Raw genomic sequence first — 12,992 nt, 5'->3', positions numbered from 1 at the left:
GAATGATTCCAAATTGTGTCTAATTGTTGATACATTGTAATCTTTGAAATCTCAATAAGTTAAAATAAACATTTTAGCCTACTTACATTTTGGAAAATAACTCCTAAAAAAATAACATTAACATCTTTTTCTGTTGCGGTAAGAAGTTGTTTCTCCTTCAATTAAAAGGTCCATTTGTCAAATTGTAGCAAAGAAATTCTTCATCTGTCTAAAACCAGGAAACTGATTACATTGGGATATGCTTTAGAGAGAAGAGGCATAAATTTCCTCTTTGAGAAGGCTGGGGGACAGCATATGATCAGTTTACCAGCTGGGGAAACAAGTGACTTCTAATATCCTCATGCATATGGTACGTGGTCTCAAGTTGCCACCATTTCATTTACTGTACTTAGATGAGTTTAACCAATGACTATGTAGACTATTCACTCAATAGTATAAGAACATTCCAATGTTTATCAAGAAGTCAACACAAATGAGGGGAACATAGAAAAGTGATGTTATTTGGCTTGCTTTGTTTTGTCTACATTTGTCTTCCTGCTGAGTGAATTCAGAGAGACTGTGATAGCATTACTACCATAGAGACGTATTCACCCTTTTAGCTAAAGGAAAACATGAATCATGAAGAGTTGATTAAAGCAGAAGAATGATTGTTGTGCTTACTTCTAAAAATCGACTCCGGGAGTCTTGAGTACAGATTTTGATCATTTATGCAAGGATATACAGGAAGAGTCCACTCTAGACTAAATAAAATAAAACTACCAAATGCAAGAACTTCATCAATATATATGTATTTAGTCACATCTGCAAATTCTGACCCTGTCAGCACATAATCATACAATGAATAGATGTCTCCAATCCTGAGTATGTATCTTCATTCACTTGGACAGGGACCACTTAATCTTATCCCAGACTGGCTCTGCCGGGCACTGTTTGCTGCATTGCTTATCAATATTTGTTATTTCCATCTATCTCTTTTTGATTCCCTAGGCAACATTTGAAGTTCTGCTGCCATCCGCACTTATAGGCTTGCCTGGAGAATTTTGCCCACTGCAAACATAGAAATCTCTATCTAACTCTTACAGCAAATCTGTATTAACTCTTACAGTATTAGAACTGACAAAACCTTAAAATGGCATGACTTGCTCTTACCCAATGTCAGTGCTGTACATTTTCTGTTTTGAATGAATTATTCACTGACTCTTACAGTTCATAAAATGTGAACATAATTTTTTAAACACTCAGCATACCAAGCTTTCTTATCTGCTTTGTACCTGCTAAAAATCAAACTCACTTTTCAACAATAATTTGGTGCTAAGTTCGGAAATCATGGGATGTTTGATTTGATTTGATTTATTATTGTCATATGTACTGAGATACAGTGAAAAGCATTGTTTTGCATGCTATTCAGGCAGATCATACCATACATAAGGTAATAGAACAGAATGTAGAATACATTGTTACTAATTCTTACACACATTGCAGAAAGGCAAGTTTTCAAAGGAATGAGACCACAAATATTTCATTGTATTACTGGGAATTCATTCTCCTCTATCTTAAGGGAGTCACAGAAGAACCTTCATCGATATCAGTGTTCAATAAGATGCTATGTATGAGTAATTATACAATCTAAGGGCTCATGCATTTAAACTAATATATTAGGGTGGCAGTGGATTGATTAATGGACAAACAACAAGTAGGAGGAAATAGGACATTGCAAAATTGGCAAGCCAAAACTAGTGTGGCACTCCAATAATTGCTGATGCTTCAATCTCTTTTAATGTGTATGTGAAAGAATTAACTGTAATGGGAGGCAGGGTGAGGGGTTGGTGGGAAAGATATAGAGCCCACAAAAATGAGAAACCTCGTATGTAGGGTGACTGAATTGGATAGGATGAAAAATCTTGATTTCCCAATAGCAGGCTCTGATGTACAAATGTCTATGGCAAAAAGAAAAGATCAGGCCATGTGTTAGTCTGTGCCACATTGTCATTAGTAATACTCATGAGGATAAAACCTTAAAAAAAAATCCTGCCTTCCAGATAAAGTAAGCAGCATGTGAGAATCTTGCAGCATCCTCTTCATGTTTATTTAAAGGGGATTTTGTGCATGTTATGTGTAAATAGTACAGCAGTTTTCCTGCTTAATGGCACAAGGGAGGGGTAAAGGAGAATGGCAAGTTGCATGGATGCTCAGGACTGGCATGGGCCAATCAGTTATGTAGGGGATGAGGGTAGAGTGGTGTTAGGGGGGCATGTGGAGGAGTGGGAGAAAGGTCCAAACAGAAGACAGAGTCAGGGAAATGGGCCAATGAAATGTGAAGAGCCTGGTATCTTGGATTTGGTGAGGGAAGGGTGATGGGGAATGTCAATAAATGGAAGGAAATGTGTGATCTAAATGGCCAAATGTGTGTCCATCTCAAGGTGCTGGCTGGGCGAGTCCTTACTAGAATTTCAATTTACCTACAACATCTCCTTGTTTCACAAATATAAGACTTGCCTGAATCTATTCAGTGGATGAGTTACCTGTTAATTAACAAAATTCAGAGAGATACGACAGATGATTTGAAGTGACAAGCATCTCCCAATTTCATAATTACCAACATCCCTTCTGTAGAGAAGTTATAAATTTTGAGTTCAAAAAATTTGGCACGAGCCGAAATTCACAAAATCTCTTTGCTAATTGTCATAAGGCCTTGAAGACTGTGGAGCAACATTATGATAGTGTCACAGAATTACACATCAATGATTCTACATAGCATAGTGGGGATGGAGTTAGACCACTACAATATGAACGTGAACACATGAAGAACATAGATTAATCCTTACTTAATGTAACTATAAGCTAAATCCTGGCATATCTATGATGCCATGTACAGCAGTGATTAATTTTAATGCATAATTGATAATGTTTTGTTGAAGAATAAATTTGAAGACAATGCTTGACCTTTCCTTCTCATTGAGCAGTCTGCCTTGAACCCAAACAAATAGCATAGTCGTGAATCCCACAATAAAAGCTACTGGTAGCAAAGGGATTCATTGTCTCAAAAATTGCAGCGATAACGAAGATCAAAAAACGGACCTTAGATCATCGGAGAAAAAAAACCTTTTCTACTCAGTAATTAGGAAGAAAATAACTTCTGCCATTAGTTGCGATTTTATATCAGACTAATCAAGTTTTGTGCAACTTTGCACAAGACGAACCAGGCTAAGATGGTAAGTTTCCTATTCATTGACTGGAAAGCCAGTGAGACCCCTGCTTTGCCTCTTCAGGAAAGCTGAGTGCATTTTATACCATACAGGCAATTAACAAGGCAGCAGCAACAGGCCTTTCCACAGGCTGAAGGACCGTTGAGGGTGCAAGCCTTCCCCATTAAGAGATGGTAGCTGGTCAGAGCTCCTCTACACTCAGATGCATCGGGTAGGAAGCAGTATCTGCTGCTGGTACCACAATCATCCAAGCCCTAGATTGAGGGAGGATCTATGCACAGGGAAGTGATGGTGGGAAGTGGGGGAGGGGAAGATTTGCTGTAATCAAAAGGTCTGCTGTAAATGATTTAATATTGGTTGTTATTTTGCTTTTAATGACTCTGACCCCAAGTTCATGATGGAATTTGGAGACCAGGCAACAGCCTAATCAAAGCTGCATCATCAACACCTTGTGATATTAATTTCTGAACATCATAATTTCTGTCAGATTTGTGCTTTCTTTCAGAGTGAAACACTAAATGTGTTAAAGGATCCTTTTCCCCTTTGCCGGCAAGTCCAATTTTCATTAATTACTGAAAGACTACTTAAAGCAGTGCTTCTCATAGGGACTCCAAGAATTACAGGGGTCAGAACAGACTTTACAGAAGTTCCATTAAATAATCCCTCTAACATCTGAGACAAATAATGAAATATAAAAAAGGAGAGGAGAAAAGAGAAAGAGGGGGAAAAAAGTCAATCTGTCTTGCGTAAATCAACTGTAGTTTATGTTAATTTTAAATGGAGATCTAACCACATATCCATGAAGTTCCCAACTACTCAGCTTTTATTTGCAGATACCATGCTTATCAAGGATCTCAGCAGTATTGTGTTTACTCTGGATGGGCTATCAACCATGTGTATGATACCAGTGTATTTTTAAAAATGGGTGAATAAGTGCCACTATGATTTGCCTGGCCTGCGGAGTATGCCTGCATTTTTTGTTTATATTAATTTCTTTAAGAAAATCGGAGAAAATAGGAGCAAGAATAGGCCATTTGGCCCTTCGTTTGGCCAGTCTGCTAAACAACTAGGAAGGTGAAGCTGTTGTTAATTCTGATTTGATCAATAGCTATTTGAATAGATGTGTTCCGTGAATTGATTGTGTTTGTATGCTAATAGCAGGCAGTCATAAACCATATTAAAAGTTGTTCAATTGATATTGTTAAGGACCAGGCCAGACTCCCACAAGATATTTTAAAAAGGTAGCCTCAACCCTAACTTTTCTTATTTTAAAGACAAATGTAACACGCTGTGTTCCAGATGCAATTCAAGCTATGTGACATTGAACAAAACACAACATTTCAAAGAGCAAAGAACCTTATAGCACAGGAACAGGCCCTTTGGACCTCCAAGCCTGTGCCGATCCAGATCCTCTATCTAAACCTGCCACCTATTTTCTCAGGATCCATATCCTTTTGCTCCCTGTCCATTCATGTAGCTGTCCAGATGCATCTTAAATGACGATATCGTTCTCACCCCTACCACCTCTGCTGGCAATACATTCCAAGCACCCTACACCCCTTGCGTAAAGAACTTTCCACGTATATCTCCCCTAAACTTTTCCCCTCTCGCTTTGAATTCGTTACCTCTACTAATTGAGTCCTCCACTCTGGGAAAAAGGTTCTTGCTATCTACCCTGTCTACACCTCTCATGATTTTGTAGGCCTCAATTAGGTCCTCCCTTAACCTCCTTCTTTCCAATGAAAATAACTCTAATGTACTCAACCTCATCTCATAGCTAGCACCCTCCATACCAGGCCACATCCTGGTGAACCTCCTCTGCACCGTCTCCAGAGCATCCATATCCTTTTGGTAATGTGGCGACCAAAACTGTACGCAATATTCCAAATGTGGCTGAGCCAAAGTCTTATACAACTGTAACATGACCTGCCAACTCTTGTACTCAAAACCCTGTCCAATGAAGAAAAGCATGCCATATGCCTTCTTTACCACCCTACTGATCTGCTTTGCCACTGTTGGGGAACAGTGGACCTGAACACCCAGATCTCTCTGTACATCAATTTTTCCCAGGGCTTTGCCATTTACTGTATAGTTTGCTCTTGATTTGCATCTTTCAAAATGCATCACCTTACATTTGTCCAGATTGAACTCCGACTGTCATTTCTCTGCCCAACTCTCCAGTCTGTTTATATTCTGCTATATTCTATGACAGTCCCCTTCACTATCTGTTACTCCACCAGTCTAACTGATATCTGCAAACTTGCTAATGAGGCAACCTATACCTTCCTCCAAACCATTTATGTATATCACAAACAAACAGTTAAATACCACAAAAGGAATAAAAACTTAGAATAAAATATTATGCTTTATTGGAATGGTAATGGCTATTGGAAAACCTAACCAAATAATAGATACATTATTATACAACTATTCCAATATAATAACATCCCTTAAACATGCCCCATGGCAAAAAGGCAAATTCAGAAAATAGATGTGTCTCACAGGCAGCAGAGAGAAACCCCAGCTTCTAGCTGTGGCCAAGAGAGGGAAAATAAGTCTTCTACTTTTTCAAAACTCTACCAGCTTCTGCTGAATCTAAAAGCTGAAAAAAAAATAGCAATCCTGGTCTGTGAGAGCTGGCCACACCCATCTCGGCTGCTTCTATTGTTCCAGCTTAACAAAAACACCTAAGGATTCACAAGTTGTTCATGTTACCATAGACTGCTTGGCACGTCTCATTCAATCTCTCTCTGTTGAAAGAAACCAGGACAAAAGCCACAGCATCATCACAGTATGTGCTAGGATATTCCTGGAGATGTATTTATCCTGCGACATTGGTTTGTCTGTCTTATCAATCGCTATATCAGTGAAAAGGCCGAGGGTGTAGGTGGAAGCTGGTGTTTAGTCACCAATCCTATTTTACATATCATGTTTGAAAAATATTTGGGGTGGGGGTTACATTTCCACTCCACTAGCCCTGTTTCCTTATGTGTTTATGGGGGAGGAGTTATTGAGAGCTCGTTGCATTATACATTGAGATTAGCAATGGCGAAGAGCAAAGGATAATCTGAAGTAGAACTTCTAAATTGGATGAGGACTAAATTCAATGGGATGAATGGGCATTTAGCCAGGGTGAAACAAAACTGATGATTGCCAGAAAAAAATACTAAGAGAGCAATTATTAATCTTTAAGGAGGTGAAGCTTCAAGTAGCGGTTACATTCTATTAGAGTGAAAAGCAAAGGAAACAAAACCAGGCTTCCTTTATGAAGAGGGAGGTGGAGAATACAATTAAACAGAAAGGAATTGTATAATGCATGGAGGCTTAATTAATCAATTGAGAATTAAATTAAATATGTTGCATTGTGTGGAAATATTAGAAGAGTAAGGAGCGAGGAGAATTCTTAAAATTCATTTGTGGGACATAGGCATCACAGGCTGGCCAGCATTTATTGCCCAGCCCTAGTTGCCCTTGAGAAGGTGGTGGTGAGCTTCCTTCTTGAACCACCTACAGCTGTACATTGACTCACAATGATCTTATAGAGGGATTTCAAGGATTTTGACCCAGTGACAATGAAGGAATGGCGATATATTTCCAAGTCAGGATGGTGAGTGACTTGGAGGTGGTGGTGTACCCATGTATCTGCAGTCCTTGTCCTTCTAGATGAAAGTGACCGTATGTTTGGAAGGTGCTGTCAGAGGATCCTTAGTGAATTTCTACAGTGTGTCCTGTAGATAAATACATATTGTTGCTACTGTGCATCAGTGATGGAGGAGTGGATGCTTGTTGATGTGGTGCCAGTCAAGCGGGCTGCTTTATCCTGGTCAGTGTCAAACTTCCTGACTGCTGTTGGAGCTGCACTCATCCAGGCAAGTGGGGAGTACTTCATCACACTCCTGTCTTGTGCCTTGTAGATGGTGGACAAAGTCAGCTCCTGGCAAGTCAGGAGGTGAGTTACTCATTGCATTTTTCCCAGACTCAGACATATTCTTGGAACTACTGTTCATCTGAGTGGTCCAGTTGAGTTTCTGGTCAATGGTAACCCTCAGGATGTTGGTAGTGGGGTGGTGGTTAGATAGTCTCTTACGAGAGATGATCATTGCCTGCCATTTGAGTGTCATAAATGCTATTTTCCACTTGGCAACTCAAGTCGGGATATTGTCCAGATTTTATTCCATTTGAGCGTGGACTGCTTCAGTACCTGAGGAGTTGTGAATAATGCAAAACATTGTGCAATCATCAGCGAACATCCCCACTTCTGACCTTATGATGGAGAGAAAGCTGAAAATAACCTAGTGGCTTTATCATTAGACTATTCAGCCAGAAACTCAACAAATGTTGGGGGGACCTGGATTCAAATCCTGCCATGGCAATTGGGAGGAATTTGAATTCAATAAAAGATAAAAGAAACTTGAATTGATAGGCTAATGATGACCATGAAACCGTTCTTGATTGGGAGAGAAACCCATGTGGTTATGAATGTCCTTCAGGGGTGGAAACCTGCCTTCCTTATCTGGTCTGGTCTACGTGTAACTCAAGACCCACAGCGATGTGGTTGACTCTTAACTGCCCTTGGGCAATTAGGGATGGGCAATAAGAAACTACCCTGAGGAACTCCTATAGAGTTGTCCTGGAGCTGAGACAACTGACCTCGAACAACCACAACCATCTTCCTATGTGCCACGTATGACTCCAGCCAGTAGAGAGTTTGCCCCCTGATTCCCATTGATTCCAGTTTTGCTCGGGCTCCTTGATGCTTCTAGAACATAGAACATAGAAGAATACAGCGTAGTACAGGCCCTTTGGCCCTCGATGTTGCGCCGATCCAAGCCCACCTAACCTATACTAACCCACTATCCTCCATATACCTATCCATGCCCGCTTAAATGCCCATAAAGAGGGAGAGTCCACCACTGCTAACCTTACAGCCTGTTTTATACTGTATTTCAATGTCCTTCCTACCGAAGTGCATCACCTCACACTGCTCTGCATTAATCCTCATCTGCCATAAACCTGAAAACTACACCAATGTGTCACTGTCCTGTTGGAGTTCCACACTGTCCATCACAAACATTATAATTCTTCCAGGTTTAGTATCTGCATATTTTGAAATTGTCCTACAGTCACACACCACACAGAAATACCGATTCACTCACTATTGTGAGGAAGTGCACTATTCACACACTCCCTGAGGACAGACTTAAATACTGACACCCACCAGACAAAGCAAGTGAAATGCTGACAAGGTCACCCTGGAGCAAGAGAAATACCGACAGACATTCCATGTCTGTATTAGTTTCTGCGTATTAATGAGTTTCTCTAAATCTCTGTATCAGTGTGTGTGTGTATATCTGTGTGTGTCTGCGTGGGACGAGTCTGGCAGTCACTATGGTGCTTACAGTGATGTAATATCCACCTGACACGAGTTCTGAGGAAGGGTCACTCGACCTAAAACGTTAACTTTCATTTCTGTCCACAGATGCTGCCAGACCTGCTGAGCTTTATTTTGCTGTCAGTCTCTGCTCGTCTCCCCCCAGCACTGTACAGCTTGGAGTGGAGGGTAAAAATCATCAGAGATTCAGTTTACGAGGGACAGAGGGAGGGCAGCAGCTCACAGCATCATCAACAAACACACACACACACACACAAACACACAGACAGTCACAGGCACACAGACACACACACACTCAGAGAAATAGACACATAACATGTGCAGAGAGATAGATACACACAGAGGGGCACACAGATATACATATAAACGCACACAAATAGACAAGTGCGGACAGAAATGCGCAGATACATGCTTGGACATACAAACACACTTGGAGTCAGAGAGTTACACTGAGTGTTTGTAAACAGACCTATCGGCCCATACAGTCCATGCGGATGATAATCTCAATCTAAGCCAGTCCCACTTGCATGTGCTTGGATCATATTTTCCCAAACCTTCCCTTATACTTGCACTTAATCAAATGTCTTTTAAACGTTGTAACTTCTGTACATACCTCAAAGCCATCCATTCTACTTATTTGTGACTCAGTATTCACATCGACGACAATGCCCTGTTCCTGAGTAAATACTGAAGAAAAGTATTCATTCAGTGTCTCCCCAAATTCATTCAGTGTCTCCCCAACTCGGTCAAATGCAGCCTCGATGCCAAGGCCGTCACTCTCACCTCCCCTCTGGAATTCAGCTCTTTAGTCAATGTTTGAACCAAGGCTGTAATGAGGTCAGGAGCTGAGTGGCCCTGGTGTCCAAACTGGGTGTCACTGAGCAGGTTATTGTTAAACAAGAGCGGTTTAATTGCACTATTGATGACTTTATCACTTCAATTACTCTATTGATGATTGAGAGTAGGCTGATGGGGTAGGAATTAATCGGATAAGAATGGCAAAGACAGCATATGTAAATCTGGCAATCGTAGGTATTCAATATTAAAGAAAACTCTAAAACCCATCTCAAGTACTTAACCAGCAAGCAGGTCAAAAAGGCTGAGGTGGAGCTTTAGGGAAAAAGAGAAATGAAGAGGGTAACATACGCTTAGAAACACAGGCCAAGACTACAATGGTTAGTGATTATTTTGTAACAGTGTTCACTGAAAAAAAGAGGATGCTGACGAAGTATTGGAAGTGTGGTGATATCAGGGGTAATTGAGAGCTAATAATTGTTAAGAAGAATGCACTTTTGAAGTTGCCTACCCTTGGACTGAATCATTCACCTGGGCTGGATGACTTTCATTCAAGATTGTCAAAAGAGTAGCTTGCTCTGCTCTTTTATTCTTCCCCTAGCTATGGAGGTGCAAGAGGATTTGAGTGGTAAGTATGTTACCTTTATTCAACAGTTTAGCAGCAGTGTACGGCAAAGATTTAGGAGCAACAGACATGGAACAAAATCAGCAAGCGCCTTTAGAGATTAGAGTTAATTCAGGGGAACCAGCACAGATATATAAAAGGCAGATTGTCCTTGTCGAATTCAATTACTTCTCTTGAATAATCGGTGATGGGGGCTGTTCCTCAATTTCAAGAATGCCTTCTACTTAGGATTGCAAGTTCCTGCAATTGAATGTCATGTGATTGAACTGACTAATTCATGACCCACTAGTCTTTATGTACATGAAGAAAACTATCCCACAAATATAATGGGATCTGGTGTTTCTTTCTCTGCTGCCATTCCACTTCATTATCAAAATGTTCTGATTCAAAGTGCGATGTAGCTTGATGGTTAAGTTATTAAGTTAAGGCACCTTTACCACCCTTTCAGGCAGTTCCAGATGCCCAGAAGCTTGTGGGTGATAAAATATTCTTCCATCATTGCCCCCTAACTAACATCATGTACAGTTCCATCATAACCTCCCTGCTCTTGTATTCAATGCCTCAACTAACAAAGGAAGGTATCCCAAATGGCAGTTTAACTTCCATATCCACCCATCCTGTGGCCTTCAAGGATCTATGGACATATACACCAAGATCCGTCTGATTCTCCCAGCTACTTTCTAAGTTCCTACTATTCATCTTATTCTACCTTGCCTTGTTAGACATCCCAAATTAATACTTTCATACTTTTTAAGATAAAATTACATTTGCCACTGTTCTACCTGTCTATATTGTCCTGTAGTCTTAAGCTTTCCTCCTTGCTACTTACTACACCACCAATTTTTGTATCATCTGTGAACTTGCTGATCAAATTTCCTACTTCTGTGTCTGGATCATTATTGTACACCGCAAACAGCAGAAATCCCATACTAAGCTCTGCATTATGCCACTGGACACACACCTTTGACATCATCATCTGCCTCCTGCCACAAAACTAATTTTGGATTCATTTTACCAAAGTGCTTTGGATCCCACGGTTCTTAGAATCTTCACCAGTCTGTCATGTAAGACTTTATCAGATTCTTTACTGAAGTCCATGTAGACTACATCAACTGCATTATCCTCATGTATTTTGACTGAAGAGTTAGGAAAAACCAATATAAATTAAATAACACAATTGTAAAGATTGTACTGGAACTCATCTCAACAACTAGTCACATGCTTGGAAGGCTCAAGCAAACCTGTCCAATGCAGTCTCACCCTGACAAAGCCACGTTGACTATTCCTGATTAATCCTTGCCTCTTGAAGTGGAGACTAATTCTGCCTCACCGTCTTTTTTCTTAAATGTTTCTTACTGGCAAGGTTTATCCCTATCACCCATCTTCGCAAAAACCCATCTTGAATAACTGTACCATATTTACTGTCCTTCAGTCCTCTGTCACCTCTCTTGTGTCTAGAGAGTGTTTGAAAATTAATGTCAAGTCTCCTGCAATCTTCTCCTTTCTCTCTCACAACAAACTGGAATACTCATCTGATCTGGGGATTTATTCAATTTGAAAGCTGCTAAAACATCTATGCCTCCTTCCTCTCAACTATGTCTCTGACTTTAAGAAGAACTCTAGTGTTTGTTTGATGGATATGGGGGGACATATTGGATACAAAAATAATGTCAGATCGGCAACAACTTTGTCAGGATGAGGTTCAGGCTAAGGAATGAGATATAGACCAAGTGAGTGTGACAGTGTATTTCAGAGCCTGAGTGACCAGTGACAACCTAATTACAACCCCTCATTCCTGATGAAGGGCTCATGCCCAACATGTCAATTCTCCTGTCCCTCAGATGCTGTCTGACCTGCTGTGCTTTTCCAGCACCACACTCTTGACTCTGATCTCCAGCATCTGCAGTCCTCACTTTCTTCTAATTGCAACGCCTTCCAGGACAAATGGCCTGGGTTAGGACTTTGTTTAATTGGTTTTGATTCAGTATCTAGTCTGTTGAGCAGGGCCCTACTTAGTGCATAGCACACTTGGATCTTGTTACCTTTGCTATCCTTGACTTTTTTATGTTGTTGAATAAATGTCTTATTACCTTTGATTGTATGTTTGATATCTTTAGCTGATCGCACTCTAAAGTATCTAGACCTAACATGCCCTCCAGGCCCATTAGGGAAAATGAGAGAGTCAATGAGAGAGCACACTGATATCTTCTGACAAGAAGGCAAAGAAGCCCTTAAGGCATCTGGTAGGCTTCTGTCCCACTTTTGTTTAGTGAAATTCCTCAGGTTAGCCAGCAGATTGATAGGAATGCTGAGGAATCTCCTTTTGACCTTTCCACCATCAGTTATCCTTCAGTGTTGCAGCATGGAGACTGTGACGTTGCTTTGGAACATTTGAGCACCCTGTAGGATGCTGTGAACCTGTGAAGTGCAGTAACCTACTGAGAAAAACAACATGAAGGGTGAATGGACATGAGTGGCCCATTGTACAGCTCCCAGCCTTGAATGGCAGCGTACCCTCTTGAAATGCAGATACATAGAATGAACTGTTCTCTGTAGGTATCACTGATTCTTTGGTCTCTCCCATGAGGTGGGTGTAAGTGTGGAATGATTTGTGCAGGCTGGCCCCTAGCACATTTCCTGCATTAGCACCATGTCATCCAGATTAAAGAGTCTTTAGCTGTAGCTCACAAAGTCACGGTTCAAGGATCACTGATATCTGAGTCTTTCTGCAGTCACGGTTACCGTGAACAATACAAGGCAATACCGTGAACAATACAATGCAACGTCCTTTATCCTGTGGTCTGTGGAAGCTGTTCATTTCGAGTATATAGGTCTGAGTGAACCAGATCTGACAGCAAGAAAAGGTCAATTTGATACAATTTAACAGTGCAAGTGAACATATATTTTAAAAAAGAGAAATGTTATTTATATTGATGCTTCACCCACGCTGTGTACCTCCTCTGTATGTTTTCTT

This window comes from Chiloscyllium plagiosum, chromosome 1 (genome assembly GCF_004010195.1).
Source record: "Chiloscyllium plagiosum isolate BGI_BamShark_2017 chromosome 1, ASM401019v2, whole genome shotgun sequence".
Lineage (NCBI taxonomy): Eukaryota > Metazoa > Chordata > Chondrichthyes > Orectolobiformes > Hemiscylliidae > Chiloscyllium > Chiloscyllium plagiosum.
The sequence above is the reverse complement of the archived record's forward strand: the minus strand, read 5'-3'. Positions refer to the sequence as shown.